The sequence below is a fragment of the Lepeophtheirus salmonis genome, chromosome 1 (genome assembly GCF_016086655.4).
Source record: "Lepeophtheirus salmonis chromosome 1, UVic_Lsal_1.4, whole genome shotgun sequence".
NCBI lineage: Eukaryota > Metazoa > Arthropoda > Copepoda > Siphonostomatoida > Caligidae > Lepeophtheirus > Lepeophtheirus salmonis.
Window position 1 is genome coordinate 30,590,528 of NC_052131.2, and position 19,619 is coordinate 30,610,146.

Below are 19,619 nucleotides of genomic sequence, written 5' to 3' on the forward strand. Positions count from 1 at the left end.
AAGAATGTGTCATTAGTATTGTTGACATACAATAGGCGAGCGGCGAAGCCTTGTCTTTATTATTGTACATGGATACACTGTATAAGTTTGCCTGTACGTAATACTTTCTGTTGGAGACAGCGACAGCAGATAGTTTAAGGAAATGACTTTGCAAAGCAAAGAATATATAATTGCTCGAATAAGTTTCCACGTAGGGTTAGCGAATTATTAGAGTTTGTACTGTACTACTGCAGGTATTTTCTGTTTCAAGAGTTAATGGATTTGATGACATGTAAGTTCCTGGTCCATCATACCTACTACGTGCATCCTGTAATTATTGGTGCTGGACAAAAAATCAACCGACGGAAATCGACCGATAAACATCGAATGGACAAAAGATCGACCAGGCAAAAGGTTGACCGACAGAACGTCGACCCTATAATATAAAAGTAGGGGCTCCTCCAAATGGGGTTGCAATATATCACATTCAGACATTCCCCCTGAAACCCTTACAACCACCATTACTACATAAACTAGTGATGGAACGATTCCCAAAATAATCCTGATGCCAATTCCGATGAAATTCTAGTAAAAAATCTAAATACCGATTCTGATTTTATCTTCCTATTTGGGAATCTATCTCATGTATTGATGTAAAATTTTGTTTGCCAAGAATAATCCCTCTATCTGTCTACTAGTTTCAGTTTTTCTATTTTTTGGAAAGAGTTCAAAGATTAGTTTCGAGTGGCTCCCCTCATCTTCACTTAGATATTAATGCAATAGAAGTTCCAGATTTGGCATAGGTTTCCTTAGTGACTAAAGAAAGAGAAGAGCTCACCTACTTTTGAATGATGATTGGATTGGAAGAAAGTCAAAATCATTTCTATTGAAGAATAATTACCTTGTTGCTTCTGAATAAAGGCAATGTCAACATAAATAATTTATTTTCAAACATTTTATAAATTGGAGACTCTTGACTCATACTTATAAATTTTACTTATTTTTATATTCACAGAATGTTAATATTGAACACATATATGAAAAATTTCTGGTGTGTGGACAAAAAGTCGACCGACAGAACGTCGAATAGACAAAATGTCGATTAGACCAAGATTAATAGAAATATAAGATTATACAATAACATGTGTACGACTGATGTTTGACTTCCCCCAGGCTTTTAATGTTGACGTCATAGTAGATGAGTGGTTGCGTGTTTTTTCAAAATCTGTTTTTCTTATCCAGCAGTAGGTACGATATATTAAGTTAAAAACTCTAGCAAAAGTGACGTTATAGACTACGGGTGGTTGCGTGTTTTGTCAAAATCTACCCAGCAGTCGGTACAACATATTAGATTGAAAATTCCAGCAACCCCGATTACATGATGGTCTAACCTTGTATTTTTATAAACCTTGAGTAAGACAAAATGTCAACCGACAAAACGTCGACTGTAGAATATAAAATAAGGTGATTCACCCCATTTTCCACCTGAAACGAACCCCCACCACCACTCCTCCTATATAAACTACAATTAAGGGCTCCTCTTAGGCGAACCCTCTTATACAATCCGAATGTTGGGACTGTTTTTGGATACTACCTTTATATTTTTTTCCTTTTTGATTGAAATGATTTCAATTTATTTATTCGTTTTGATTTTGTTCAGAGTAGTATTGCAATTTTGATTTTATAATCAATAGGCTTTGGCTAATTTTAAATTGGGTGATTAGAGATTAAGCATAATTTAGAAAGATGAAGTGTATCAGGAAAGAAAGTGATGATGAGGATTCATTGACAGATTTATCAAGCATTTATAGTATCGATGATAAATTATATATATTGTATCAATAATATTTTAGTCCTATTTTTAACAATAAATCATTATATAAATTCATCTGAATTTGAACAGAAATTAGTTAAGGGGTTTACCCTTGTGCCGTAATTATGTACTTTTATATTTATATTTCACTATTTTATCCAATTATAGGCGTAAACCAATAAGTTTTGCTGTCCTTCTCATTTAAGAGATCTGATTTTCTCTAAATGTTTCAAATAGTGTCATTTATTATTACATTGAATATAATCTTTTCTACGATTAGCAACATCCACAAATGTTTGTTTGTTAAAATAAATTATTACTTAAGGAATTTTATCTTGATTTGAAAGCAAGAAATCCTTAAGATATTCTAAATATTTCCCCACCAGCTCACCTTTCAATTCATTCAAACAAAATTGTAATTTCTTCTCAAACTAACCAAATGATATCATCGACAGATGACATAATATGTCTTTTGATTTGAAGATTTTGATATGATCAGAAGATTGATCTTATCTAACTAAAATAAGTAAAGAAATGTATTAAATTCTTAGATAAGGTAATATGATCTTCATTCCATACAATTTCAAAAGTTGTTGAAGGTTATCGTCATACAATGTTGTTATTAAAATGAAATGACAACTTTTTTATATTATTATCTTTCTACTGAACATTGAAAGTTGAATATAAATCAACTGGAACAAATTAATAATTCTGAATCATCCCCAAAGTCTTATATTTTTTGAAATTGTGAATATTGAGAAATGTACTACCAATAATAGATTTGGGGTCATAATTTTGACAACATGATTGTAAGAAAAAACTCAATATGGTCAAACAAAAAGTAAAGGATTAAATATTTATTGAGGTCCTTATATGCGAAAATATTAAAAAAAATTGGTCAGATTGAGCTCCAAAATTATGTATAAGTAAACATTATAGTATTACATTTACTCCATCTAATCTATGAATCTTTTGGTAAAATCTACCAATACAGAAAGTATATGGTAATTATTCAGTTTCATATTCCCAGTTAATATTCTTTCGAACTTTCCTTATGGTAATCATCCGTCACTTCTTGTCAAGGAGTAATTAATGAAAGAACTACATTATAATTCTCTTGAAAAATCATCCAAAACAATAAGAGCTCTTAACTTCCTTCATGAGCCGTTCTTTAGTCACTAAGGAAACCTACTCTAATGTTGAAACTTCTTCTTTTTTTTTTTTTTTGTCAAGTGAAGAGGAGGAGAACCACTGGAAAATAATCTTGGAACCCTTTCCGAAGAAATAGAAAAAATGAAGGCTAGGAGACGAATAGAGAGATTATTCTTGGCTAACATATGTTCCTCATGAATACAGGAAAGAGATTGCCAGATATAAAGTCATTTGGTCGTATAATTAATTAAAACACTCAACGTATGGCTATAATATGATTAAGTCATAGAGTTTTTTTAGCAACATAGAAAGATACTAAAGAGAATTGTAAATGTCACCCTACATGTTTCCAGAGAATGTTCATGGATGTAACAAAGACATCAATTGAAGAGTCTTTTCTAGAGCTTTTCATAGTAGTGTGACACGCTTCAGTAGCTACTAAGATATGTCGAAGCAACAGCCTCAAAGACTAAGAGTCTTGAGAGAGTTGAGAAAAGGGTTTATGCAAAACGCCATCCAAATGTTGAATCCCTGAAGGATACAGTCTAGCATGAATTGACATAATAATTATGAAAATAATTATTTTAAGATTTTATACTTCTAACTGTTATTGGTTTTTTAAGTACATCAGGGGCAACCGCCGTGATATATTTTTTATACTGGGAGGGGGATGGTTTTGGAATTTTTTTGAAAAAGAAAAAAAAATTTCAATTTTCGTCAAAAAAATTTCAAAAACTCATAGCTTTCTCAAAAAATGAAATTTTTTATAAAATCCACTGTTTATCACAAAAAATCAATTTTTTTATAAGACTAAATTTTAAGCATAGAATTATTTAGAAAAATTTCAAATATTAAATTTTTTAGAAAAATTTCAAAAATCTATAGCGATTTACAAAAAAATTAAATTTAACAAAATTTATTTATAATTGTTTGGACCAAAAAATGTTTAAAATTAAATTTTGAATTTACAATTTTCCAAAAAAAATTTTGAAATTTAAAAATTTTCTCAAAAAATTTCAAATATTCAAAAATTTTCAAAAATTTTTTGAAAAAATTTTTATAATTAAAATTTTTCTTCCAAAAACTAAAATTTTCTAGTTATAATTAAAAATTCCTTAATTTTTTTTTTTAAGTGGGAGGGGGAGGGGAGCGACAGCCCTCACCCTGAAGAGGCCCCTGTATATAGTCTCAGGCTACAATTATGCATATAGATATTTATTTTTAAATGGAAAATAGCTCTCGAGAGTTAAATCTACATATACACTCTGTACAAAAATATATCATAATAAATTGTCTCCTAAGAACAATGAGTCATTTGAGACTCCCCCCTCTTTCTATTCTCTTAATGAACTAATTAAAGCTGTACATATAAAATTATCTTGCATGTTAAAATTGTATATAGTATGAACATTCTATGTATATTAACTAATGAGCCCCAACGGAAAAGCAAAACGAGTAATTAATGCAATTAATTAAATGGGTGTTAATTCATCCGCCCTTTTTTAATTCCGAAAAGTAGCTAGAAGCAGGACTTTTTTAACAAAATTTCTCAGGAGTCACGATTTTTTATGAGTCTGAGTCGAGTTGTGTGGTCGTTTAGCTGTACAAGTATTAAGAGAACAAGTATTGCACGTGGTCTGTACTGCTCAAAAATATTTCCTTTTTGGAATATTTGGTGATGTTTCACGAGCATTTGATCCTGAAGAATGCTCCAATATTCCTTAAAAATGTATTGACAAATTGGACTCATTGTGAAAATACTAAATTTTCTATTTATTTTATTTTTAAAACGTTGAGCGTTGAATCTTAAATTCGACTTATGACACATCAGTAGTAATAGTAATTTTGTGATACAATTGGGTTATCTCATTATTAGACTAAAATAATTATTTGCTCGAAAAACCATCGATTCTCGGAACACTCCATAAGGCGGGGTCATATAAAAAGGGGAACTTCTACAGAATTTGACTTCACTCAATGCCTCTACGACAGTGGGTCATGAGAGCGTGTCAGTTGTCGATGTCTACTTCTTTCATTCATCCATCTCATCCATCTTCCACATTTACTCCGTGTTTTGGGACAGTATAAATCTATATGTCTGCAAATAAAGGGAAATACATTCTAAAATGTATAATGGTTAAGGCTCTCATATCAGAACTGTATCAATTTTCCTTTATTTCAAATAATTAAGAGTCCCGAGTATCCGTCCTCTGGATCTATCAAAACAATCTACGAAGAAGAATCTATGATTTCACTCAAACCCATTAGGAAAATGAAGTTAAACGATTATTCTGTGTTAACTCTTTAGCCTTGTCATCATCAATTCTATCATTTAATCCAACAACAAATATGGTCAATCCTTATGTATTGTAATTACTAATTAGTAAATTTGTATTGACTGTTACTCCTTTACAAATTGAATCTTTATAAAAGATTCTAATACTTGGTCACTCCCTTATTTAAAGAATAAGTCATTCCACTCGTAACATCTAATGAACGTGTTAAGTGATAAGGAGACATAAATAAATTCGAATACGGACTATGTACAACGATTGCATTAAATAAACAGGATTAAATGTAGTTCAAAACATTCAAAGTAGGTTTTTTTGATGTAATGATTAAATTAAACTCAAGTATTTTAAAACCAATACTTTGTTCAAATAGAACCGACAACTGTTTTAAGATTCTGAATTTATGTTAGTAATGGTATTTTGAATAACATCCTATATAATTAAAATAATTTATATATGTGTGTGTGATGTCTGTCTCACAGAAAAAGGAAGAACGTATATTAAATACGGATTAAAAGAGAGAATTAAGAAGAGATTGAGAGAATTAATGTTAGTATGTATCTTCAATCTTTATCATATTAAATGGTTGAAGAAGGCCCATGGCAAGTAAGCAATGACAATGCCGATAAATAAATCACAGAGTCAAACATTTGAAAAATTGTTTTATATTTACCAAAATCAGTATTTTCAGATCGTCAATTATATGTTGCATTTTCAGGAGTGCCAAAAGTAGTTGCAGGTTGGATTATATTTACATCAAATGGACGGAAAAATACAAAAAAATGTTGTATACAAGGTGGTTTTACAATAGAAATTTACCTATTATAAAATTATAGTTTATAGTAAATCGTTTAAGTTTAAAATTTTAATATAAATAAGCTATTTTTTATTGGCTAACTTTAGGAATACGTATTCGTGCTAGTCCTTCATATAAAAAATATTGTAACTTTTCGATGTTTTGAAGGAAATCCCGTAACAAGAACTTGAGATGTGTGCTTGAAGAAGAGGATATCCCCGAATTTAAATTTAAAACTCCATATAATTTTCTCAAGTATGAAATGCTAGGCATACCAAAACAGCTATCATTGTTCTACTGGTCGGCTATAGAATATATATTTTTCTGAAAAATATCTTCTTCATTTTCAATGGTATTTAGAATTGGTACAAACTTCCAGCTTCATAGAGCTAATGGGGAGAGACATTCTACATATTATTTGAGCAAATATAAATCTATTGACAGAATTTATTGAAATTGTATCTAGTCAATTTATTGTTTTTATCTGAAGTCCTTCCTTATAAGTAATGAAACTATATTAAAATTAAATGCTCGTAATTATTAAAGAATGAAGTAAGTAGAATGGAATAATGATAATTTTCATTATATTTGAATGAGATTAATAATATGTATCATGCATGTTATTCTTACGTCACAATTCTATGTATTAATTAAGGAATTATGACGTACGAATGTTGATTCAAAAGTGACATCTTATAAGAAAAAGGAGAAACATGGGTGCACTGAAATTTTACAGACTTGTTCCCTCGATACGCTGCTCTGGTCCAAGTCGATTCGTGTGAGTCTGTGCACATCAAGTATCCTAAATTAAAACTAAAGTCACATTTTTATTAAACTTGACCCCTTAAGACCAAAGGTGCAACATTTTTCAAAGGAAGTTGAATGAGCTGTTGCATTGACTACATATAAATCATGAATGCCACTGCAAGTTTTGGGTCTTCACTTTGTATACTGAAAGCCTATAAAGACTCAAATTGAAGCTTTTTAAATCCCCTTGTACTTTTTTGTATCATCATTTTTTCTCTATGTTATGTAATCATAAAAGGAAACGCATGAAATGAAATATATTATTTGATTAATGATTGAATTAATTAGTTCTACTTGCCTTTCATTTTTCTTTTTATAAAATGTATCTCCTTTGTATTATCATTAGTGATGGGACGATTAATCGGAATTCAAGTTTAATTTACGATTCCGATTATTATTTTGTGTTATTTATTAACTATTTATACTTTGTATTTTTCAATGTTTTCTCCAACAAATTTAAAATATTAAATTTTTTTCAAAAATTAATATTGAACATTTAATTCTTCAAATTTTTTTTCCAAAAATTTTTATATAAAACGTTTAATTTCTCAATTTTTTTTCCAAAAAATGTAATATTTGAAATTTTTTTCCTATGTTTTTTTTTGTGTGAACAACTGTGGATTTTTTAAATATTTTCTAAAAAAAATTAATTTTTTGTAGATAGTTCTGATTTTATAAAAATTAATTTCCATATCAAATAGTCATTTTTTTTTTTTTTTTGAAAGTTTTTTCGTAAAAGTATTAATTTTTTGATTTTTTTACAATCCAATATTTTTTTACTATTTTTAAAATATTAAAGAATCGGCATGGTGAATTTTCACTAAAATTGCATCAGAATCGGCTTTGGGTTTTATTTGGTATCGTCCCATCACTAATTATCATTATCAAAATGACGGGTTATATTTATTTAAAATCATAGCAATGCACGTGACAGGTTAAAAATTTTATTTCAAATATGTAAACTTATGTATTCATCTAGCTATATATTCATATATATCTAAATAATTAATGTCATTAACAGTCTGGATTTTTTTTTAAAAAGAAAGAAAGAAAAATATTTTAATTAATTATTAAAATTCTATCGCATATATTTTGTTTGAATAAAAGGATTTTTTGTTTTAAATAATATATGAAAATAGAATTAAATACATAATGTATACTCCACCCCAATACTATATATCTACAATAAAATATGGGCTACAGCCTAAAGGGGGAGGGGTAGAGGGGTGTGCAGGGGTAGAGCCCGTAGGTCCCCCGAATTCAGGAATTTTTGCTTTTTAATATGAAATTTAACTTAATTTTTCAAGTTTTTTTTCCTACAAATTTAACTTTTAAATTTTTTTTTCCTACAAATTTAATTTTTCAAATTTTTTCCCCTAAAATTGTTTATTTTCTGTGAATAACTATAGATTTCGAATATTTTCCTACCATTTTATTTCCAAAATTTTATTTCCAAAAGTTTAATTTTTTGTAAACAGCCGTGATAAATTTAAATAATATTATTTTATGTAGGCAGCTTAGGATTTTGAATAGTTTTTTCAAAAAATATAATTTTTGAGAATAGTTATGGATTTTTGATGATTTTCTGAAACATCTATAATTTTATTTTTCAAATTTTTTCCAAGAAAAAAATGAATTTTTCGTTTTTAATTTTAACTAATACTTCCCCAAAAATATGTTGTTTTTATTTCAGTTAGTATGAAATACATGGTTACTTATCTAGAAATATTGCTTTAATGGCTTAAGAGAGTCAAGAGAAAAAAATTACTTTACTTCATTTGGATTTAAAACTTATAGGTAGTTTGACAAATAAAAATGTTAATGAAGAGCTGCTGACTGTAAAGATCGGTGGTGTGAACGAAATTAAGCTTCTTGTGTTTCAATCTTACAAAATAGGGACTTACCGGCGCTCAGGAGAAATTAAACATGAGAAAAGCATGGAAATACTGAAACTATGGAAACGTGAAAAATTAGTTGTATTGATGGTGTTTGACACAACTGCCTCTCACATAGGCCAATATACAGCTGCTAATTTTGTTCTTCGACAGACCTTATGACGGACGTTACTCTGGTCAGTATGTCGTCATGGTTTTGTTGAGGTGATGAGGAGACAGATATTCAAAAACCTGAAAATAGAAGCCTGGAAATCACCAGATTTATCCGTCTTCAAAATATTTCGAATTATTTTTGGAAGTATGAGCTACCTCAGCAAAGAATAGCTGTTACTCTTTGATCTAAGTTCATTGATAAAATTAAGACTGTGGAACAAGAATAGAGAAATTAATTGTCTGTTTGTGTCGGTACAAGAAATCCTTGAATATAAGGATTTCAATTCAACCGTCTCTAAGTGTGCCATATCTGTTCTACATCGTCATCTGTGATGTTTAACCGCAGAAATAGCACCCCTTGTACTCTTCAGGGATTTAATTACATTAAGTGAGCGACACAGTATGGCTAATATCAATAAAATATGAACAAGGTGTCAGACAGGACATAGATACATTTTGCTATGGTACAGATTTTGTAAAACCACGATTTCTAACTGACATAACACAGTCTACGACACTTGTAGAATTTGTGTCTTGCAACTCCTAGCTCATCTTTATACTCATGACTCAGGGACTAATTTCCTAACCAAAAAAAAGTCACAGAGTGGATAAATTTGTCGTATAATATGTCTTCCAAATCAAAGATCAATACCATTAACGTCTTTAATGACAGTGCCAAAATAGGCGTTAAACTAAGCTATGAGATTAAACACTTTTGCTATACCCCCAAAACGATTTTTTTTAAATCATGGGGGGTTTAATACACCCTAGTGCAAGAAATCTCAACCTTTTTAAGTGATGTACCACTTGTAAAATATTTTTTCACCCAAGTACTCCCTAACTAGCCCAGAAGGAAATAAAACAGACAGTTTCACCACGGCTATATGAGTTTTGCGTTTTCTTCTTCATTCTATTAACTCTCTTTTTCCCCGATGGATGGCGGGAGAGTAGTCAGATCCTAGATCTGTAGCTTGAAGACTTTTTAATTGATGATATTTTTAAATGATATATTTTTCAAAATCTCAAGTACCTCCATTTGAATACCCAGAGGGAGACATATAAAAAGTTTTCACGAATATAATACATTCCATCATAATTGAGATAGACGATGAGACCGAAAGTTGATATTTTTAATAGATATAATCAAGGCTAGACGGTCGTTAAAATAAGCCACAAGCCAACAGGTCTAGTCAGTTATTTTTTTTTACCACCCCTGTAAAAAATTTAATTGACCAAGTTAACACAAACTGTACACAATCTATTAGTGCTGGGACGGTACGCTAATCCCAAGGGTCGGTAGAAACCATGGTATACGGTATAAGTATGTTTGAAAATGCAAATTTATAGTCGAAAAAAACTTGCAGGAGGCGTTTTCGGAATTCTAGAAGTGTTTTGGGGATCCTTAAAGAAATGCAAGATTTTCATTAATTAAATGGGCGACATCAATTTGACGTGAATTATATTTAATGTAAATAAATTGTTAATCTTACACACAGCCTATATTTTTTTCAATACTTTGTTTCGTTTAATCCACGATTTACTGTAAAAAAAGGTCAACTCAAGATAACATTCAAAATCACGTATGGGGTGTAATGGATTGAATATATGGGATAATTGACGTTAATACATTTATTTATCGTGTAAAATTTCTAACCAATCCTTCGATGCGAAGTACATAAATTTCAATGTGACATAAGCACCTTCAATCTTTATTACTGCGCAATATGAAAGTATTTTGTCTTGACATTCTTTTTTAATTGCAGGCATTTAAAATTAAGATTTTTTGAACAATAATACGCTCTGTAATTCCTGAAAATTTATTTAAAATATCATATTAGATTAACAGATTTCGGTGTAGGTTATAATCTAAACAGAAGGAAAAATACGGACTAAATTCCAATTATAAATTGGTCATAATTTACTTAATGTTGAAGCTAGAAACGTGATTGTGGTATCAAAATGTTTTTTTAAAAATATTATCTAGTAGATTAAAAACAAAAATATTGAATTTGAAATTTTTTGAAACATATCCAGACGCTTCGTTACGGTATAATATTAAAATATTTTTTTTTTAAATATAATTAATGTAGTTTTTCAATTTTTACGATATTTCATTCCTTAATAATACTATCCAACAAAATCACATTTTTTTTAAAGCACCCGAAAAGCATATCTTTATTTAATAGCTTTTGCCCTCCTGATTCCAAATATGGTCTTATTTTTCCTCTGTAAGCCGCGAGCCGCGAGCTTTTAAAAAAAAGGTCATACATATTTTTCTATTTTTGGCTATTTTTAAAGTTCAAAGCTTTTCTATGCGCTTAGTATTGAATATAGAAGAACATGATGTTATATATTCTAATTCCCAATGTTAAAATTTTTTAGTAGTATTTTTAAAATGTATATAACTAGAGTTATTATTATTTAAAGTTGAAAATAAGTGCTTTTTATTAAGAGACTCATAGATTCAAGGCGAATATATTCAAAAAGTTTAAAATTATTTCATTGAATAGCTGAAAATATGATCTTTAATTTAAAAAAAAGAGCCTTCCCCAAAACGCTCTATATCATTGTCAATTTGAGATAAGGCTATGACAATAGTTCTAGGATATAACTCATTTTTGAATTGATCTCATAAGAAAAGTCTATATATTTGTACGCCATATCTTAAAGAAAGAGAGAGAAACATAGAAATAGAAAAAAGGAAGGCAGGATTTAATGTTTGAAATGAAATCATTCTTGAGAATAGAACCTCGAATTCGGGATCGGTCTTCATCAATGAAGAAGTTTGCATGTGCAGTATATAATTCCTTCTGAATTGTCCATGGCCACAATCATTTTATTTTGTGAGGGTCTGCCCCAAAGACTCCGTCAAAAGTATGTCTCTTGGTGTCCCTCACTCACTACGAGTCTTCAACGAGTCATCTTGTGTATATGGAGCTTGAAATAAACTTAAATTAATTACAAGTGCATTTTAGAGTCAATCGGAAATGATAAATCTATTTTCTGAGTTTAAGTTGGGTTTATGTTGATGAATGGAGGTATGCTGCTGAAATTGTAACGTAACTTTTCTTTAACTTATCAATTTGGAGGCATCTAAGCATCGTGGGAGAAGGAGCACTTGATATGGGATAACAAAATTTTTGGAGAACGGTTCTTAATTTTAAAGAAAAAAAAGTTGGTGGATCAACTTCGATATCAACTTCTGAAGAGCCTTTTCACTAACGTCATAATAATTGAAGGAGAAACCATTTGAGGTCTCAAAGCTGATATTTTTATTAAATGGAATGTTCAAATTTCCAATAAATCTCAATGAAACTTCATCAAATGGCTTTAAAAATAAAAAGACTTAACATCGCTTTTGGTAATTATTATAATCATTTTACAGTATATCATGTAATTAAATATGTTTTATTTTGCACCAAGTTCCCTAACCTATTAATAAAATGGATAATTACTAATGTTTATTTTTATTTCTGATTAAACTCCTTCAAATTGTTCAATAACAAAAAAATAAAAATAAAAAATACACCTGCATTAAATACTACTGTATGCATATGATAAACACCAATATTTCATTTAAATTAAAGTAATATATACTGAAAATTCGTATGGAATGACAAAATATGCAAATTTTCATTACATGGATTAATGATAAAAAAAGAAAAAGAAGATATTTAATTTTTCAATTACTATATTTCATTTTTATCTACAATATGGAAATAAGATCGTATAATTATGTAAAAAGATATGTTTAATACATATGTATTAAATGTATATGTGTCTCATTTAAAGTATAACTAGTCAATAAAAGGATACAATTTTGATTAACAGTAAGTTTTAAGTTTTATTTCTTGGTCCTATTTTGAAATTCAATAGTTTACTATTTTTTCTTAATATTAATGAAAAAGTGTTTTTATTGCCATAAAACCTAGTTTTTTAGAGTTCAAAAATGGCAAACATCAAGAATGCTGACCTCCTATACCAAAGCTATAATGGGCACCATCGGAAATAGCTTAAATAAATATGTAAATTATTCAAAGCCTGAAAATTAAAATTTGTGGAACAATAATCGAATAATTTTTTAATACTGGGCCGTGCAGCATTATTTACCAATTTTTGTTCAGAACATATGACATTTCAAATGACTTGAGAAACAATTTATTCATACATTTTTAGAATAATAAAATAGTTTGTGATCAAATTTAATCAATGTAGCCACCATTTGACTCAATGACACTGGTCAGGCGTTGTCTGAAGCTGCCACAGACTTGCTGGATTTAATCGGCGTCCATGGAGGCCCAGGCCTTCTTGACGGCAGCCTTTAAGGCATTTATGTTCTTGTGTCGTTTTTTGCAGGCCTTGGTCTCCACGTGCGCCTAGATAGAGAAGTCTAGTTGGTTCAAATCTGGGATCTTAGGGGGCCAGTAGTCCTTGGGCCAAAAGTTCATGTTGTCCTTGAGCCACTCCTGAGCTTTCTTGGAAGCGTAGGGGGGTGCTCCATCTTGTTGAAAAACCCAAGGAGAGTTGCCGCCTATGGATTTGATCCACGGAAGGACCTTGGACGCCAGAATCTTAACATAATCCTCCACTGTTAATCTGTAGCCAGTGGGGAACAATACCGGCTTCATGGCCTTCCCTTTGGAGGCTACAAGACTCAACATCATCACCGAAGCAGGGTGCTTTGTTGTTGCCAGATAGCGGTGCTTATCTTGCACATCTCCAAAGCTCACAACAAGGTCATTTTGCCTGTTGAAAACAGGATCGACCGTAAAAGTTTTCTTATCAGAAAAAATGATGATGCGTCCAAATGAGCTCTTGATATCATTCAAGATTTTCTTGGCACGCTCAAGTCTGACTTCTCGCTGACGTTCAGTTAGCAGAGAGCGTTCAATACGCCTCAGGGACTTTCCTCCAGCCTTTTTCAATGCCCTTTAAACAGTTGATCTCGACGTTCCCATCTTTCTGGCCATGTCGGCAATGGACCTGTTGGGAGTCCTCTTGAACACTGTCTTTACTTGCCTTGTTGAGACAGTGGGCTTCCTTCCAGCCCCAGGGGAATGCTTGAGATCACCCCCAGCCTCCAAGCGCTTGGAAACCTTGTAAATTGTCGTCAACGAGGCCCCAACCTGTTCCTTAATGTTGTTATGAGACACTCCCGCTCGGAGGAGGGCTGCAATTTCGATCCTCTTTGTTTCCTGATTGGAGATTGTCTCACGGTAGAAGTTGATAAGCTCTCACAGGAAGGATTTTTGTTTATTTTAACAGTAAAAATACGAAACAATCAGATTGGCTGCCACAAAACCTCTTAAAAAGTATATTTACATCATCGGTAAATAATTTTGCACGGCCCGGTAATCAATAGAGTTGTACATGTGTGCGCGTCTAAAACTGAACACTCTGAAATTTTTTGAAATAGTGAAATAATTCTTTAATTTTTAAAGTGGTCGACCAATTAATTTATTTAATATGAAAGATGAGAGGCTTTTACACATGTCTATTCAATATGGCCGCCCATGTTCTCCACTACCAAGTCCTGTCTGGACCAGTAACTTGCTGCATGACTTGGTGATGAAGCTCTGGTCGAGGTTGGCTCAGGCATTCTTGAGTGCAGACTTCAGCTGGTCCTTGGACTTGTATTGGAATCCTGACAGCATCCCCTTTAAACCCCCAAACACTGCAAAGTCAAGCGGCGAACAACGAGGCAAGTGAGGCGGCCAAGAACTCCGATCGAAGAAGGCTGGAGTCTCGATCTGAAGGAACTCTTGGGTAAAGTTGCTAGTGTGGCACCCCCACCTGTCCTCGTAAGTAGCCCTGGCCCAAGTGAACACTTTGTCCTTGTATTGGCAGTACGTCTCGGAGTTAAGCCTCTCGTGATCCTCCAAGAAGATGAGATTAAATTTCACATTTCATTCAGACTTTTTCACGGCAGTAACCATTTCTTCCAACCTTCGAGGCCTTCACTTAGATCTTGTGGTCGCCTCAGGAGTTCCTTTGGCTACCACACTGTAAACGGTAGTGCGGCTGCAGTTCAGAACCTCGGCAATTTCAGTGGGAGTTTTTTCCCGGCCGGAAAGTTCCAAAATTGCGACTCGACGTCTCTCCATATTATCGGTTGTTGTTTCACTGTTGCTATTTAGATTTTGGTGGAGTTTTGTTTATAACTAGTCAAGACCCTTGCCTCGAAGTATAAACCGGTTGGAACTCAATAAAATGACGAATATGTGCATGGCGTAAAATTTAAAGGAGTGTTCAGTTTTAGACGCGCACACCTGTATAATATATAATCTAAGCGAGTGCGATACTTTTTTGTAGTGGGCAATCTGAACAGTGCTTCTTATTTCCAAATTTTTTTATCAATATTCTTACATTCTTCAAGAGGGGACATCTAAAATATAGTAACCACAAGTGAATTAAGGACGTAGAGGAGCACTAAAGATTGAATTGGATCTATAAAGGTTAGTTTTTGTTAGACTCGGATAAAAACACACCTTACTTTTTATTTTATCCCACAAATATTCCTCTGAAAATAAAAAGAAAAAAGGCCCAAGATCAGTTGTCAGTTTGCCAAATAAAGTCAATCAAACCAAATGCACTTTATTTTTTAAAAAGCATTTTTATTATCATTATCATATTATTTATCCTCTATTATATTATTTAAATTATCAGGGTTTACCATGTCATTCTTTGGTTGTTTTTTCAGCAAACCGACTGGTCATACTTTTTACAACTAATAACACAGGGGAACAATTAAGGGGGGGAATTTGGTACAAATGAATTCATGACAATAATCGACTTTATCTATGAGTGCAAAGTCCATAAGTGATCTACGTTATCTGAATGTAGAAATATCTGGGATTTTAGTAATTACGGACTGTTATAGTACTGAGCCACTTTTCACCCTTAAACAGTCCACAAATTCTAGAATCAAAATAGAAGGAAAGATAGTGAGAGAGATGTAGAAAAAGAGGGAGAAAAGAGAAAGGGGAAGGGGGAGAGAGGAAGACAGAATGAGGGACCTTAAAAAGTATAATTAGAACAAAATTTCATACAAATCCCTATTACCGTTTTTGATTTCCTGTGTGATAACACAAAACTAAATTATCAGTATATATACGGGGCTTTCGTATGATTTTATATTGGGAGAGGCTAGGTATTTAAATAATTTTTGAAAAAAAAATTACAACTAAAATTTGTAATATTGAATTTTTTGGAACAAAATTTATAAATATATATTGAAATTTTTTCAAATTTTTTTCAAAAAACCACAATTATTCACGAAAAATTAAAAGTTGTTTACAAATATTAAAGTTTCTGGGAAAAATAAAAAAATCTTAATTTTTGGGGCTAAATCCCTTCCAACCACCCATGCAGACGCCCTTGATATAAAATACAACTTTCTGAAGTGTATCAGTAGAAAACTGCAATTAAATATGTTTATTTCACGCAACCTTTCATCGAAATATTATTAAATAATTCCCTGTTTTTTCTCTCGTTCTTTCCCGTTTGAATATAATTATTTTGAAAGACCACTATTTGAATATTTTATACTAGTTTAATAACTCTAAATAAATATATATATATAATACCAAAATATATGTAATTATATTTTTGATAGCTTATAAATATTGTGGGGTCGGTCTCAGGATTGTATTTCTAATCATCGCCCCTCCTTTTCAGTTTTTTTCCAAATCAGTGTATATTTTTCACCATTCAACAGACCTTAACTCTGTTAATTTCCTTCACTCCTAGTTTGAAAAAGAAAAAAGCTAAAAAAAAATCACAATAGTTGGGTATTATGCGCTCTAGCCACACACATCCTGCATAAAATTTCAGGTAACTCGTTTCCAAGATTCTCACAGGTAATTAACATAAGGCAAATTAACACTTCTTTATCAATGTTTCTACTTTTTGTACATAAATCAGTATTCTGAACGTTGTTTGATTGAATTCGAATTAGCTTGTTATAAGAAACTGCATTACCAAAAATTACTTAATTAATCATTTTTATAACTGAAAAGAAGTGACAAACGTCCAACAAATGATTTTAACCCTTTATTTTTGTTTATTGTGAGACATAAGTATGACAAAGTACATTACTATAAACGAAGTTGAGTATTTTGAACGTTTATTTATGGAGCCTGAATAAGATCTTGTTAAACTTAATCAGTTATCTATTAAATGATAACTAATCTCATAGTTAAGAAAAATTGTGTAACTTCTAACTTTTACCGCCTATTTCCTTACAAAAGAAATATAATAAAAGTCAAGGATGTGGTGCACCGAGTGGTCCGTTAAAATCTGAATACTTTTAATTTTAAACTTTAAAAAGATATAATTGATTGATTAACAATAGATTTCCAATAGAATTATTACAATTAAAAGGTGTGTATCTAAGCTCTCTTAATAATTAATGTTGCTGCCTTTGGAGAAAATGATGGCTTCCAGGGATATTACAATCCCTATTACTAGGAAATAATATATTTTCATGTCTGATACGCCTATTAATGTTGTCACAACTCATCATCACTAATTAAAGATCTGCAGAAAAGAATGGTTGAATTATGAGAGTTTTCAAATATGTACATTTAATGCCCTGTACTTACCAATATGGTTTATCGATATTATGGAATAATGTAGACTTTTTTAATGATAAATATGTTTGTAGATAAGTGTATATGATTGTAGGCCATTATTTCACAAAGTGCATTAAATAAAGGAATGGGAAAAAGTCTTCAAACCACTTGAAATAGTACTTTTTGATAAGTTGTCTGAGTTGTTTTTTTAAACTTACGATCAACAATTGAAACTTAAGCACTTAAATTTTATTGGATATATATCAAGTCGTTTCTTTTATTGCATCACACAACTTTTTTTTTTTAAAAAAAGTAACAGAAAAGAGGCCAAATATCACTTAGTAGTTAAAAAAATATTGGAAATCAAACGACGTTGCTCAATGCACAACACGCTCAGTCGTTCCTAGAGAAAGAAATACACATGAAAATGTAAATTTTGTATATTTTTGACATATTAAAAAAAAGAGAAGATCTACAGGGTTGGGAAGCAAAACGTGGACTGTTAATAAATGCAAATTACGTAATTAAAACAGAGATTATGGACATTGTGAAGTGCTCTGGTTTTATATATGTCTCTATGTAATGTGTTATTGTTATTGTGAGTGACTTCGTATCGAGTTTATAATATAAAGATATGTGTAATACGCACGTGCCTGGTAGATGTCTCGCGTATTTATTCAGTGATTATTCTAAGAATATATCCGAGATGGGATCAGACATAACATACTCCATATATGAAAAAGGATGTAAAATACCTCTCAAGGAAAGAAAGAAGTGGGGACACAACTTGAAAAGGGGACCTGAAGAAGAAGATCAAGGACCCCACATGAATCGCCTCTCTAACGAGTTTGACGTGGACGAGGGGAAAATCAGGAGGGCCGTGAAGGAGAACTTGGGGTTGCCCTCTTATACAAGTACCCCCATGCCACCTGTTGACGGACACTCTGAAGGAAAGGAGACCGCAGAGGTGCAAGAAAGTTCGTGCGTGGATCCACAGTAGAAATTTTCTCTGACGAGAAGATCTTCACCGTGGACCAGGTCTGCAACCGTTGGAAAGACTATTGGCTTGGGGGATCACCAGAGGAGGTCCAGGAGGCCTACTACAAGGTGCTGAGGTTCACCATACGACCATGGTCAAGGCCACCTACCCAAAGGACAACTATGTGTGGACCCAAGATGGTGCGCCCTCACACAAGTCGGTCAAATGCCAGAAGTTCTTTGCCGACAACATGGCTGGTTTTTGGTCCAAGGACATGTGGTCCTCATCTTCGCCGGATTTGAACCTGTTTGACTTTGCTGTGTTGGGCACTTCGGAGAAGGAGTCTAACCGGACATCTCACCTGAACATGGACTCCCTGAAGGCTGCCATTCTGAAGGAGTGGAACATCTTGTCCGAGAAGTTCATCATCAGCTCCTGTCAGGCTTTTTTCCGCCGTGTAGAGGCTTTAATTGCTGCTGAGGGCGGCCATATTGAATGAACATGTTCACAAAGGTCGTGTCTCAAAGTTTTGGTGAATAAAATTTCAAAATTATTTATTAAAAAATAAAACTATTGACATTTTTATAAAATCAATCATTCAGTCCACGTTTTCTTTCTGAACCCTGTATGTACCTCTAACAATTGGAAGAATATTTTGGAGGAGAGCAGCTTTGCTGTCAATAAATTTCATTACATCAGCTACAATCAGCTTTGACAAGGGAGAGAAGGAAATAAGAATGACATTCGCAAGAACAAGGATTCGAGATAATCATGACTTTTTTAAAGAATAACAATTGTGACTGTACTACACAGGACATAATTGCATTGGACTAGATCCCAGTCCTCTTTCCCATTAAAGGAACAACGCAACATTAATCATGGATGATGAAGAGTAACACCGATGATTTATTGTGTATTAAAACACAGGGGCGTCTGCAAGGGGTTTGCCTGGAGGGGCCGTATTCCACACCCCTCCAAAAATTTAGGAATTTTTATTTTTTACAAGAAAATTACAAAAAAATTAGATTTTTTTTCAAAAAATTAAATATTTGAAATTTTTAATTTTTAAAATTTTTCTCAGATTTTTTTTTTTTTTTGTGATTATCTATGGACTTTTAAAAATGTTCTCTATAAAATATAATATTTCCCTTTTTTTTCCAAAAAGTTTATTTTTATGTCGA

At 31.8% G+C, this 19,619-nt stretch overlaps 1 long non-coding RNA gene across 1 annotated transcript; it reads right to left on the minus strand.

Annotated features, from left to right (window-relative positions):
• Positions 1-16,289: 16,289 nt before the first annotated feature.
• LOC139906250 (uncharacterized) lies at positions 16,290-19,191 on the minus strand. Its single transcript, XR_011781625.1, has 3 exons — positions 19,072-19,191; positions 17,490-17,862; positions 16,290-17,424 (listed from the first exon to the last, which is right to left on the minus strand). It is a non-coding gene; the product is annotated as an uncharacterized lncRNA (long non-coding RNA).
• Positions 19,192-19,619: the final 428 nt, after the last annotated feature.